Source organism: Camelus bactrianus, chromosome X (genome assembly GCF_048773025.1).
Source record: "Camelus bactrianus isolate YW-2024 breed Bactrian camel chromosome X, ASM4877302v1, whole genome shotgun sequence".
Lineage (NCBI taxonomy): Eukaryota > Metazoa > Chordata > Mammalia > Artiodactyla > Camelidae > Camelus > Camelus bactrianus.
Genome location: NC_133575.1, coordinates 53,097,104 through 53,112,585, shown reverse-complemented (window position 1 = coordinate 53,112,585; position 15,482 = coordinate 53,097,104).

Here is a 15,482-nt window from a genome sequence, read left to right as displayed (position 1 = left end):
ACATTTATACGGGGAGGTACAAGCTCCAACACTGTTTTACAGTGAAAACTGCAGGAACTTCAAACCAGCACTTGGAAACAGACTGAGAAACCAGAATAAAAGTTTCTCCTGCAAACTGCACAATTTTTGCTTGATGAACGAACCTCTCCCCACATGCTCAGTTCTGAGAGATAATCGAGTGTAAACTGCCCTTCACATAGCTTGTTGGGAACACAAATTTCCTTTTCAGATTCTAACTAACATTCCATAAATATGTATTTGGAGGTACTAGCTCCAACTCGGTTTTACAGTGAAAACTGCAGGAACTTCAGAACGGCACTTGGAAGCAGACTGAGAAACCAGAGTAATACTTTCTCCTGCAATCTGTTCCCTTTGTTCTAGATGAATGAAGATCTCTCCACATGCTCATTTCTGAGAGATAATTGTGTTTGAAAGTCGTCCTTCACCTAGCTTGTTGTGAACACAAAGTTTCTATACAGTTTCAAATTACACTCCATATATATATATGGGGAGGTAAAGCTCCAACTCGGTTTTACAGTGAAAACTGCAGGATCTTCAAACCGGCACTAGGAAACAGAGTGAGAAACTAGAATAAATGTTTCTCCTGCAAACCGTTCCCTTTGTGTTAGATGAACGAACGTCGTTCCACATGCTAAGTTCTGAGAGATAAGTGTGTGTGAAAGCAGTCCTTAACTTAGCATGATGGGTACACAAAGTTTCTATACAGTTGCCAACTACTCTCCATACACATATATGGGGGGTCTAGCTCCAACTCGGTTTTACAGTGAAATCTGCGGGAACTTAAAACCGGCACTTGGAAACAGACTGAGAAACTAGATTAAAAGTTTGTCCTGCAAAGTGTTCCATTTGTGCAAGATGAACGAACGTCTATCCACATGTTCTGTTCTGAGAGATAAATATGTGTGAAAGCCGTCCTTCACCTACCTTGTTGGGAACACGAAGTTTCTATATAGTTGCAAACTACACTCCATAGATATATATGGGGAGGTACTAGCTCCAACTCGTATTTACAGTGAAAACTGCAGGAACTTCAAAGCGGCACTAGGAAATATACTGAGAAACCAGAGTAATAGTTTCTCCTGCAACCCGTTCCCGTTGTGCTAGATGAACGAAAGTATCTCCAAATGCTCATTTCTGAGAGATTATTGTGTGTGAAAGCCGACCTTCAAATAGCCTGTTGGGAACACAAAGTTTCTATACATTTGCAAACTAAACTCCATACATATATATGGGGAGGTACAAGCTCCAACTCGGGTTTACAGTTAAAACTGCAGGATCTACAAACCGGCACTAGGAAACAGAGTGAGAAACTAGAATAAATGTTTCTCCTGCAAACCGTTCCCTTTGTGTTAGATGAACGAACGTCGTTCCACATGCTAAGTTCTGAGAGATAAATGTGTGTGAAAGCAGTCCTTAACTTAGCATGTTGGGTACACAAAGTTTCTATACACTTGCCAACTACTCTCCATACACATATATGGGGGATCTAGCTCCAACTCGGTTTTACAGTGAAATCTGCAGGATCTTAAAACCAGCATTTGGAAACAGACTGAGAAACTAGAGTAAAAGTTTGTCCTGCAAACTGTTCCATTTGTGCAAGATGAACGAACGTCTATCCACATGCTCTGTTCTGAGAGAAAATTATGTTTGAAAGCCGTCCTTCACCTACCTTGTTGGGAACACGAAGTTTCTATATAGTTGCAAACTACACTCCATAGATATATATGGGGAGGTACTAGCTCCAACTCGTATTTACAGTGAAAACTGCAGGAACTTCAAAGCGGCACTAGGACATATACTGAGAAACCAGAGTAAAAGTTTCTCCTGCAACCCGTTCCCGTTGTGCTAGATGAACGAAAGTATCTCCACATGCTCATTTCTGAGAGATTATTGTGTGTGAAAGCCGACCTTCACATAGCTTGTTGGGAACACAAAGTTTCTATAAATTTGCAAACAACAATCCATACATATATATGGGGAGGTACTATCTCCAACTCGGGTTTACAGTGAAAAATGCAGGAACTTCAAACCGGCTCTAGGAAACAGAACGAGAAACCAGATTAAAAATTTCTCCTGCAACCCGTTCCATTTGTGCTACATGAACGAACGTCTCCCACATGCTCAGTTCTGAGAGACAAGTGTGTTTGAAAGCGGTCCTTCAGCTAGCTTGTTGGGAACACAAGTTACATTTCATTTGCAAACTACTCTACATACATATATATGTGGAGGAAATACTTCCAACTCGGTTTTACAGTGAAAACTGCAGGAACTTCAAACCGGCACTAGGAAACAGACTGACAAACCCGAGTAAAATTTTCCCTGCAAATTGTTCCCTTTGTTCTAGATGAACGAACGTCGTTCCACATGCTCAGTTCTGAGAGATAAGTGTGTGTGAAAGCCGTCCTTCACCTAGCTTGTTGGGAACACAAAGTTTCTATACAGTTGCAAAATACACTCCATACATATATATGGGGAAGTACTAGCTCCAACACGATTTTACAGTGAAAACTGCAGGAACTTCAAACCGGCACTTGGAAACAGACTGAGAAACTAGAGTAAAAGTTTCTCCTGCAACCTGTTCAATTTGTGCTAGATGAACGAACGTCTCTACACATGCTCAATTCTGAGAGATAATTGTGTGTGAAAGCCGTCCTTCACCTAGCTTGTTGGGAACACAAAGTTTCTATACAGTTGCAAACTACCCTCCATACATATATATGCGGAAGTACTAGTTCCAACTGGGTTTTAAAGTGAAAACTGCAGGAAAATCAAACCGGCCCTAGGAAATAGACTGAGAAACCAGAGAAAAAGTTTCTCCTGTAAAACGTTCCTTTGTGCTAGATGAACGAAAGTATCTCCACATGCTCATTTCTGAGAGATTATTGTGTGTGAAAGCCGTCCTTCACATAGCTTGTTGGGAGCACAAAGTTTCTATAAATTTGCAAACTACACTCCATACATATATATGGGGAGGAACTATCTCCAACTCGGTTTTACAGTGAAAAATGCAGGAACTTCAAACCGGCTCTAGGAAAGAGACCGAGAAACCAGATTAAAAATTTCTCCTGCAACCCGTTCCATTTGTGCTACATGAACGAACGTCTCCCACATGCTCAGTTCTGAGAGACAAGTGTGTTTGAAAGCGGTCCTTCAGCTAGCTTGTTGGGAACACAAGTTACATTTCAGTTGCAAACTACTCTACATACATATATATGTGGAGGAACTACTTCCAACTCGGTTTTACAGTGAAAACTGCAGGAACTTCAAACCGGCACTAGGAAACAGACTGACAAACCCGAGTAAAATTTTCCCTGCAAATTGTTCCCTTTGTTCTAGTTGAACGAACGTCGTTCCACATGCTCAGTTCTGAGAGATAAGTGTGTGTGAAAGCCGTCCTTCACCTAGCTTGTTGGGAACACAAAGTTTCTATACACTTGCAAACTACTCTCTATACATATATACGGGGAGGTACAAGCTCCAACACTGTTTTACAGTGAAAACTGCAGGAACTTCAAACCGGCACTTGGAAACAGACTGAGAAACCAGAATAAAAGTTTCTCCTGCAAACTGTACAATTTTTGCTTGATGAACGAACTTCTCTCCACATGCTCAGTTCTGAGAGATAATCGAGTGTAAACCGTCCTTCACATAGCTTGTTGGGAACACAAATTTCCTTTTCAGATTCTAACTAACATTCCATAAATATATATTTGGAGGTTCTAGCTCCAACTCTATTTTACAGTGAAAACTGCAGGCACTTCAACCCGGCAATTGGAAACAGACTGAGAAACGAGAGTAATAGTTTCTCCTGCAATCTGTTCCCTTTGTGCTAGATGAATGAAGGTCTCTCCACATGCTCATTTCTGAGAGATATTTGTGTGTGAAAGTCGTCCTTCACCTAGCTTGTTGTGAACACAAAATTTCTATACAGTTTCAAACTACACTCCATACATATATATTGGGAGGTACAAGCTCCAACTCGGTTTTACAGTGAAAACTGCTGGAACTTCAAACCGGCACTAGTAAACATACTGAGAAACCATAGTAAATGTTTCCCCTGCAAACCGTACCCTTTGTGCTAGATGAATGAAAGTCGTTCCACTTGCTCAGATCTGACAGATAAGTGTCTGTGAAAGCCGTCCTTCACCTAGCTTGTTGGGAACACAAAGTTTCTATACAGTTGCAAACTACACCCCATTCATATATATGGGGACGTACTAGCTCCAACTCGGTTTTACAGTGAAAACTGCAGGATCTCCAAACCGGCACTAGGAAACAGAGTGAGAAACCAGAATAAATGTTTCTCCTGCAACCCGTTCCCTTTATGTTAGATGAACGAACGTCGTTCCACATGCTCAGTTCTGAGAGATAAGTGTGTGTGAAAGCCGTCCTTCACCTAGCTTGTTGGGAACACAAAGTTTCCATACACTTGCAAACTACTCTCTATACATATATACGGGGAGGTACAAGCTCCAACACTGTTTTACAGTGAAAACTGCAGGAACTTCAAACCAGCACTTGGAAACAGACTGAGAAACCAGAATAAAAGTTTCTCCTGCAAACTGCACAATTTTTGCTTGATGAACGAACCTCTCCCCACATGCTCAGTTCTGAGAGATAATCGAGTGTAAACCGCCCTTCACATAGCTTGTTGGGAACACAAATTTCCTTTTCAGATTCTAACTAACATTCCATAAATATGTATTTGGAGGTACTAGCTCCAACTCGGTTTTACAGTGAAAACTGCAGGAACATCAGAACGGCACTTGGAAGCAGACTGAGAAACCAGAGTAATACTTTCTCCTGCAATCTGTTCCCTTTGTTCTAGATGAATGAAGATCTCTCCACATGCTCATTTCTGAGAGATAATTGTGTTTGAAAGTCGTCCTTCACCTAGCTTGTTGTGAACACAAAGTTTCTATACAGTTTCAAATTACACTCCATATATATATATGGGGAGGTAAAGCTCCAACTCGGTTTTACAGTAAAAACTGCAGGATCTTCAAACCGGCACTAGGAAACAGAGTGAGAAACTAGAATAAATGTTTCTCCTGCAAACCGTTCCCTTTGTGTTAGATGAACGAACGTCGTTCCACATGCTAAGTTCTGAGAGATAAGTGTGTGTGAAAGCAGTCCTTAACTTAGCATGATGGGTACACAAAGTTTCTATACAGTTGCCAACTACTCTCCATACACATATATGGGGGGTCTAGCTCCAACTCGGTTTTACAGTGAAATCTGCGGGAACTTAAAACCGGCACTTGGAAACAGACTGAGAAACTAGATTAAAAGTTTGTCCTGCAAAGTGTTCCATTTGTGCAAGATGAACGAACGTCTATCCACATGTTCTGTTCTGAGAGATAAATATGTGTGAAAGCCGTCCTTCACCTACCTTGTTGGGAACACGAAGTTTCTATATAGTTGCAAACTACACTCCATAGATATATATGGGGAGGTACTAGCTCCAACTCGTATTTACAGTGAAAACTGCAGGAACTTCAAAGCGGCACTAGGACATATACTGAGAAACCAGAGTAATAGTTTCTCCTGCAACCCGTTCCCGTTGTGCTAGATGAACGAAAGTATCTCCAAATGCTCATTTCTGAGAGATTATTGTGTGTGAAAGCCGACCTTCAAATAGCCTGTTGGGAACACAAAGTTTCTATACATTTGCAAACTAAACTCCATACAAATATATGGGGAGGTACTATCTCCAACTCGGTTTTACAGTGAAAAATGCAGGAACATCAAACCGGCACTAGGAAACAGACTGAGAAACCAGATTAAAAATTTCTCCTGCAACCCGTTCCATTTGTGCTACATGAACGAACGTCTCCCACATGCTCATTTCTGAGAGATAAGTGTGTTTGAAAGTGGTCCTTCACCTAGCTTGTTGGGAACACAAGTTTCATTTCAGTTGCAAACTACTCTACATACATATATATGTGGAGGAACTACTTCCAACTCCGTTTTACAGTGAAAACTGCAGGAACTTCAAACCGGCACTTGGAAACAGACTGACAAACCGGAGTAAAAGTTTCCCTGCAAACTCTTCATTTTGTTCTAGATGAAAGAACGTCTCTCCACATGCTCAGTTCTGAGATAGAAGTCTGTGTGAAAGCCGTCCTTCACCTAGCTTGTTGGGAACACAAAATTTCTATAAAGTTGCCAAATACTCTCCATACATATATACGGGGAGGTACAAGCTTCAACTCAGTTTTACAGTGAAAACTGCAGGAACTTCAAACCGGCAGTTGGAAACAGACTGAGAAACTAGAGTAAAAGTTTCTCCTTCAAACTATTCCCTTTGTGCTAGATGAACGAACGTCTCTCCACATGCTCAGTTCTGAGAGATAAGTTTGTGTGAAAGCCGTCCTTCACCTAGCATGTTGGGAACACAAAGATTCTATAGAGTTGCAAGCTACAATCCATTCATATATATGGGGAGGTACTAGCTCCAACACGGTTTTACAGTGAAAACTGCAGGAACTTCAAACCGGCACTTGGAAACAGACTGAGAAACCAGAGTAAAAGTTTCTCCTGCAACCTGTACACTTTTTGCTAGATGAACGAACCTCTCTCCACATGCTCAGTTCTGAGAGATAATTGACTGTAAACCGTCCTTCACATATCTTGATGAGGAACACAAATTTTCTTTTCAGATTCTAACTAACACTCCATAAATATATATATGGAGGTTCTAGCTACAACTCTATTTTACAGTGAAAACTGCAGGAACTTCAAACCGGCAATTGGAAACAGACTGAGAAACCTGAGTAAATGTTTCTCCTACAACCCGTTCCCTTTGTGCTAGATGAACGAACGTCTCTCCACATGCTCAATTCTGAGAGATAAGTGTGTGTGAAAGCAGTCCTTCAACTAGATTGTTGGGAACACAAATTTCCTATAGAGTTGCCAACTACTCTCCATAAATATATATGGGGAGGTACTAGCTCCAACTCGGTTTTACAGTGAAAACTGCAGGAACTTCAAAACGGCACTTGGAAACAGACTGAGAAACCAGAGTAATAGTTTCTCCTGCAATCTGTTCCCTTTGTGCTAGATGAATGAAGGTCTCTCCACATGCTCATTTCTGAGAGATAATTGTGTGTGAAAGCCGTCCTTCACCTAGCTTGTTGTGAACACAAAGTTTCTATAAAGTTTCAAACTACACTCCATATATATATGGGGAGGTACAAGCTCCAACTCGGTAATACAGTGAAAACTGCAGGAACTTCAAATCGGCACTAGGAAACAGACTGAGAAACCAGAGAATGTGTTTCCCCTGCAATCCGTTCCCTTTGTGCTATATGAAAGAACGTCGTTCCACTTGCTCAGATCTGACAGATAATTGTGTGTGAAAGCCGTCCTTCACCTAGCTTGTTGGGAACACAAAGTTTCTATACAGTTTCAAATTACACTCCATACATATATATGGGGAGGTACAAGCTCCAACTCGGGTTTACAGTTAAAACTGCAGGATCTACAAACCGGCACTAGGAAACAGAGTGAGAAACTAGAATAAATGTTTCTCCTGCAAACCGTTCCCTTTGTGTTAGATGAACGAACGTCGTTCCACATGCTAAGTTCTGAGAGATAAATGTGTGTGAAAGCAGTCCTTAACTTAGCATGTTGGGTACACAAAGTTTCTATACAGTTGCAAACTACCCTCCATACATATATATGCGGAAGTACTAGTTCCAACTGGGTTTTAAAGTGAAAACTGCAGGAAATTCAAACCGGCCCTAGGAAATAGACTGAGAAACCAGAGAAAAAGTTTCTCCTGTAAAACGTTCCTTTGTGCTAGATGAACGAAAGTATCTCCACATGCTCATTTCTGAGAGATTATTGTGTGTGAAAGCCGTCCTTCACATAGCTTGTTGGGAGCACAAAGTTTCTATAAATTTGCAAACTACACTCCATACATATATATGGGGAGGAACTATCTCCAACTCGGTTTTACAGTGAAAAATGCAGGAACTTCAAACCGGCTCTAGGAAAGAGACCGAGAAACCAGATTAAAAATTTCTCCTGCAACCCGTTCCATTTGTGCTACATGAACGAACGTCTCCCACATGCTCAGTTCTGAGAGACAAGTGTGTTTGAAAGCGGTCCTTCAGCTAGCTTGTTGGGAACACAAGTTACATTTCAGTTGCAAACTACTCTACATACATATATATGTGGAGGAACTACTTCCAACTCGGTTTTACAGTGAAAACTGCAGGAACTTCAAACCGGCACTAGGAAACAGACTGACAAACCCGAGTAAAATTTTCCCTGCAAATTGTTCCCTTTGTTCTAGATGAACGAACGTCGTTCCACATGCTCAGTTCTGAGAGATAAGTGTGTGTGAAAGCCGTCCTTCACCTAGCTTGTTGGGAACACAAAGTTTCTATACACTTGCAAACTACTCTCTATACATATATACGGGGAGGTACAAGCTCCAACACTGTTTTACAGTGAAAACTGCAGGAACTTCAAACCGGCACTTGGAAACAGACTGAGAAACCAGAATAAAAGTTTCTCCTGCAAACTGTACAATTTTTGCTTGATGAACGAACTTCTCTCCACATGCTCAGTTCTGAGAGATAATCGAGTGTAAACCGTCCTTCACATAGCTTGTTGGGAACACAAATTTCCTTTTCAGATTCTAACTAACATTCCATAAATATATATTTGGAGGTTCTAGCTCCAACTCTATTTTACAGTGAAAACTGCAGGCACTTCAACCCGGCAATTGGAAACAGACTGAGAAACGAGAGTAATAGTTTCTCCTGCAATCTGTTCCCTTTGTGCTAGATGAATGAAGGTCTCTCCACATGCTCATTTCTGAGAGATATTTGTGTGTGAAAGTCGTCCTTCACCTAGCTTGTTGTGAACACAAAATTTCTATACAGTTTCAAACTACACTCCATACATATATATTGGGAGGTACAAGCTCCAACTCGGTTTTACAGTGAAAACTGCTGGAACTTCAAACCGGCACTAGTAAACATACTGAGAAACCATAGTAAATGTTTCCCCTGCAAACCGTACCCTTTGTGCTAGATGAATGAAAGTCATTCCACTTGCTCAGATCTGACAGATAAGTGTCTGTGAAAGCCGTCCTTCACCTAGCTTGTTGGGAACACAAAGTTTCTATACAGTTGCAAAATACACCCCATTCATATATATGGGGACGTACTAGCTCCAACTCGGTTTTACAGTGAAAACTGCAGGATCTCCAAACCGGCACTAGGAAACAGAGTGAGAAACCAGAATAAATGTTTCTCCTGCAACCCGTTCCCTTTATGTTAGATGAACGAACGTCGTTCCACATGCTCAGTTCTGAGAGATAAGTGTGTGTGAAAGCCGTCCTTCACCTAGCTTGTTGGGAACACAAAGTTTCCATACACTTGCAAACTACTCTCTATACATATATACGGGGAGGTACAAGCTCCAACACTGTTTTACAGTGAAAACTGCAGGAACTTCAAACCAGCACTTGGAAACAGACTGAGAAACCAGAATAAAAGTTTCTCCTGCAAACTGCACAATTTTTGCTTGATGAACGAACCTCTCCCCACATGCTCAGTTCTGAGAGATAATCGAGTGTAAACCGCCCTTCACATAGCTTGTTGGGAACACAAATTTCCTTTTCAGATTCTAACTAACATTCCATAAATATGTATTTGGAGGTACTAGCTCCAACTCGGTTTTACAGTGAAAACTGCAGGAACATCAGAACGGCACTTGGAAGCAGACTGAGAAACCAGAGTAATACTTTCTCCTGCAATCTGTTCCCTTTGTTCTAGATGAATGAAGATCTCTCCACATGCTCATTTCTGAGAGATAATTGTGTTTGAAAGTCGTCCTTCACCTAGCTTGTTGTGAACACAAAGTTTCTATACAGTTTCAAATTACACTCCATATATATATATGGGGAGGTAAAGCTCCAACTCGGTTTTACAGTGAAAACTGCAGGATCTTCAAACCGGCACTAGGAAACAGAGTGAGAAACTAGAATAAATGTTTCTCCTGCAAACCGTTCCCTTTGTGTTAGATGAACGAACGTCGTTCCACATGCTAAGTTCTGAGAGATAAGTGTGTGTGAAAGCAGTCCTTAACTTAGCATGATGGGTACACAAAGTTTCTATACAGTTGCCAACTACTCTCCATACACATATATGGGGGGTCTAGCTCCAACTCGGTTTTACAGTGAAATCTGCGGGAACTTAAAACCGGCACTTGGAAACAGACTGAGAAACTAGATTAAAAGTTTGTCCTGCAAAGTGTTCCATTTGTGCAAGATGAACGAACGTCTATCCACATGTTCTGTTCTGAGAGATAAATATGTGTGAAAGCCGTCCTTCACCTACCTTGTTGGGAACACGAAGTTTCTATATAGTTGCAAACTACACTCCATAGATATATATGGGGAGGTACTAGCTCCAACTCGTATTTACAGTGAAAACTGCAGGAACTTCAAAGCGGCACTAGGAAATATACTGAGAAACCAGAGTAATAGTTTCTCCTGCAACCCGTTCCCGTTGTGCTAGATGAACGAAAGTATCTCCAAATGCTCATTTCTGAGAGATTATTGTGTGTGAAAGCCGACCTTCAAATAGCCTGTTGGGAACACAAAGTTTCTATACATTTGCAAACTAAACTCCATACAAATATATGGGGAGGTACTATCTCCAACTCGGTTTTACAGTGAAAAATGCAGGAACATCAAACCGGCACTAGGAAACAGACTGAGAAACCAGATTAAAAATTTCTCCTGCAACCCGTTCCATTTGTGCTACATGAACGAACGTCTCCCACATGCTCATTTCTGAGAGATAAGTGTGTTTGAAAGTGGTCCTTCACCTAGCTTGTTGGGAACACAAGTTTCATTTCAGTTGCAAACTACTCTACATACATATATATGTGGAGGAACTACTTCCAACTCCGTTTTACAGTGAAAACTGCAGGAACTTCAAACCGGCACTTGGAAACAGACTGACAAACCGGAGTAAAAGTTTCCCTGCAAACTCTTCATTTTGTTCTAGATGAAAGAACGTCTCTCCACATGCTCAGTTCTGAGATAGAAGTCTGTGTGAAAGCCGTCCTTCACCTAGCTTGTTGGGAACACAAAATTTCTATAAAGTTGCCAAATACTCTCCATACATATATACGGGGAGGTACAAGCTTCAACTCAGTTTTACAGTGAAAACTGCAGGAACTTCAAACCGGCAGTTGGAAACAGACTGAGAAACTAGAGTAAAAGTTTCTCCTTCAAACTCTTCCCTTTGTGCTAGATGAACGAACGTCTCTCCACATGCTCAGTTCTGAGAGATAAGTTTGTGTGAAAGCCGTCCTTCACCTAGCATGTTGGGAACACAAAGATTCTATAGAGTTGCAAGCTACAATCCATTCATATATATGGGGAGGTACTAGCTCCAACACGGTTTTACAGTGAAAACTGCAGGAACTTCAAACCGGCACTTGGAAACAGACTGAGAAACCAGAGTAAAAGTTTCTCCTGCAACCTGTACACTTTTTGCTAGATGAACGAACCTCTCTCCACATGCTCAGTTCTGAGAGATAATTGACTGTAAACCGTCCTTCACATATCTTGATGAGGAACACAAATTTTCTTTTCAGATTCTAACTAACACTCCATAAATATATATATGGAGGTTCTAGCTACAACTCTATTTTACAGTGAAAACTGCAGGAACTTCAAACCGGCAATTGGAAACAGACTGAGAAACCTGAGTAAATGTTTCTCCTACAACCCGTTCCCTTTGTGCTAGATGAACGAACGTCTCTCCACATGCTCAATTCTGAGAGATAAGTGTGTGTGAAAGCAGTCCTTCAACTAGATTGTTGGGAACACAAATTTCCTATAGAGTTGCCAACTACTCTCCATAAATATATATGGGGAGGTACTAGCTCCAACTCGGTTTTACAGTGAAAACTGCAGGAACTTCAAAACGGCACTTGGAAACAGACTGAGAAACCAGAGTAATAGTTTCTCCTGCAATCTGTTCCCTTTGTGCTAGATGAATGAAGGTCTCTCCACATGCTCATTTCTGAGAGATAATTGTGTGTGAAAGCCGTCCTTCACCTAGCTTGTTGTGAACACAAAGTTTCTATAAAGTTTCAAACTACACTCCATATATATATGGGGAGGTACAAGCTCCAACTCGGTAATACAGTGAAAACTGCAGGAACTTCAAATCGGCACTAGGAAACAGACTGAGAAACCAGAGAATGTGTTTCCCCTGCAATCCGTTCCCTTTGTGCTATATGAAAGAACGTCGTTCCACTTGCTCAGATCTGACAGATAATTGTGTGTGAAAGCCGTCCTTCACCTAGCTTGTTGGGAACACAAAGTTTCTATACAGTTTCAAATTACACTCCATACATATATATGGGGAGGTACAAGCTCCAACTCGGGTTTACAGTTAAAAATGCAGGATCTACAAACCGGCACTAGGAAACAGAGTGAGAAACTAGAATAAATGTTTCTCCTGCAAACCGTTCCCTTTGTGTTAGATGAACGAACGTCGTTCCACATGCTAAGTTCTGAGAGATAAATGTGTGTGAAAGCAGTCCTTAACTTAGCATGTTGGGTACACAAAGTTTCTATACAGTTGCAAACTACCCTCCATACATATATATGCGGAAGTACTAGTTCCAACTGGGTTTTAAAGTGAAAACTGCAGGAAATTCAAACCGGCCCTAGGAAATAGACTGAGAAACCAGAGAAAAAGTTTCTCCTGTAAAACGTTCCTTTGTGCTAGATGAACGAAAGTATCTCCACATGCTCATTTCTGAGAGATTATTGTGTGTGAAAGCCGTCCTTCACATAGCTTGTTGGGAGCACAAAGTTTCTATAAATTTGCAAACTACACTCCATACATATATATGGGGAGGAACTATCTCCAACTCGGTTTTACAGTGAAAAATGCAGGAACTTCAAACCGGCTCTAGGAAAGAGACCGAGAAACCAGATTAAAAATTTCTCCTGCAACCCGTTCCATTTGTGCTACATGAACGAACGTCTCCCACATGCTCAGTTCTGAGAGACAAGTGTGTTTGAAAGCGGTCCTTCAGCTAGCTTGTTGGGAACACAAGTTACATTTCAGTTGCAAACTACTCTACATACATATATATGTGGAGGAACTACTTCCAACTCGGTTTTACAGTGAAAACTGCAGGAACTTCAAACCGGCACTAGGAAACAGACTGACAAACCCGAGTAAAATTTTCCCTGCAAATTGTTCCCTTTGTTCTAGATGAACGAACGTCGTTCCACATGCTCAGTTCTGAGAGATAAGTGTGTGTGAAAGCCGTCCTTCACCTAGCTTGTTGGGAACACAAAGTTTCTATACACTTGCAAACTACTCTCTATACATATATACGGGGAGGTACAAGCTCCAACACTGTTTTACAGTGAAAACTGCAGGAACTTCAAACCGGCACTTGGAAACAGACTGAGAAACCAGAATAAAAGTTTCTCCTGCAAACTGTACAATTTTTGCTTGATGAACGAACTTCTCTCCACATGCTCAGTTCTGAGAGATAATCGAGTGTAAACCGTCCTTCACATAGCTTGTTGGGAACACAAATTTCCTTTTCAGATTCTAACTAACATTCCATAAATATATATTTGGAGGTTCTAGCTCCAACTCTATTTTACAGTGAAAACTGCAGGCACTTCAACCCGGCAATTGGAAACAGACTGAGAAACGAGAGTAATAGTTTCTCCTGCAATCTGTTCCCTTTGTGCTAGATGAATGAAGGTCTCTCCACATGCTCATTTCTGAGAGATATTTGTGTGTGAAAGTCGTCCTTCACCTAGCTTGTTGTGAACACAAAATTTCTATACAGTTTCAAACTACACTCCATACATATATATTGGGAGGTACAAGCTCCAACTCGGTTTTACAGTGAAAACTGCTGGAACTTCAAACCGGCACTAGTAAACATACTGAGAAACCATAGTAAATGTTTCCCCTGCAAACCGTACCCTTTGTGCTAGATGAATGAAAGTCGTTCCACTTGCTCAGATCTGACAGATAAGTGTCTGTGAAAGCCGTCCTTCACCTAGCTTGTTGGGAACACAAAGTTTCTATACAGTTGCAAACTACACCCCATTCATATATATGGGGACGTACTAGCTCCAACTCGGTTTTACAGTGAAAACTGCAGGATCTCCAAACCGGCACTAGGAAACAGAGTGAGAAACCAGAATAAATGTTTCTCCTGCAACCCGTTCCCTTTATGTTAGATGAACGAACGTCGTTCCACATGCTCAGTTCTGAGAGATAAGTGTGTGTGAAAGCCGTCCTTCACCTAGCTTGTTGGGAACACAAAGTTTCCATACACTTGCAAACTACTCTCTATACATATATACGGGGAGGTACAAGCTCCAACACTGTTTTACAGTGAAAACTGCAGGAACTTCAAACCAGCACTTGGAAACAGACTGAGAAACCAGAATAAAAGTTTCTCCTGCAAACTGCACAATTTTTGCTTGATGAACGAACCTCTCCCCACATGCTCAGTTCTGAGAGATAATCGAGTGTAAACCGCCCTTCACATAGCTTGTTGGGAACACAAATTTCCTTTTCAGATTCTAACTAACATTCCATAAATATGTATTTGGAGGTACTAGCTCCAACTCGGTTTTACAGTGAAAACTGCAGGAACATCAGAACGGCACTTGGAAGCAGACTGAGAAACCAGAGTAATACTTTCTCCTGCAATCTGTTCCCTTTGTTCTAGATGAATGAAGATCTCTCCACATGCTCATTTCTGAGAGATAATTGTGTTTGAAAGTCGTCCTTCACCTAGCTTGTTGTGAACACAAAGTTTCTATACAGTTTCAAATTACACTCCATATATATATATGGGGAGGTAAAGCTCCAACTCGGTTTTACAGTGAAAACTGCAGGATCTTCAAACCGGCACTAGGAAACAGAGTGAGAAACTAGAATAAATGTTTCTCCTGCAAACCGTTCCCTTTGTGTTAGATGAACGAACGTCGTTCCACATGCTAAGTTCTGAGAGATAAGTGTGTGTGAAAGCAGTCCTTAACTTAGCATGATGGGTACACAAAGTTTCTATACAGTTGCCAACTACTCTCCATACACATATATGGGGGGTCTAGCTCCAACTCGGTTTTACAGTGAAATCTGCGGGAACTTAAAACCGGCACTTGGAAACAGACTGAGAAACTAGATTAAAAGTTTGTCCTGCAAAGTGTTCCATTTGTGCAAGATGAACGAACGTCTATCCACATGTTCTGTTCTGAGAGATAAATATGTGTGAAAGCCGTCCTTCACCTACCTTGTTGGGAACACGAAGTTTCTATATAGTTGCAAACTACACTCCATAGATATATATGGGGAGGTACTAGCTCCAACTCGTATTTACAGTGAAAACTGCAGGAACTTCAAAGCGGCACTAGGAAATATACTGAGAAA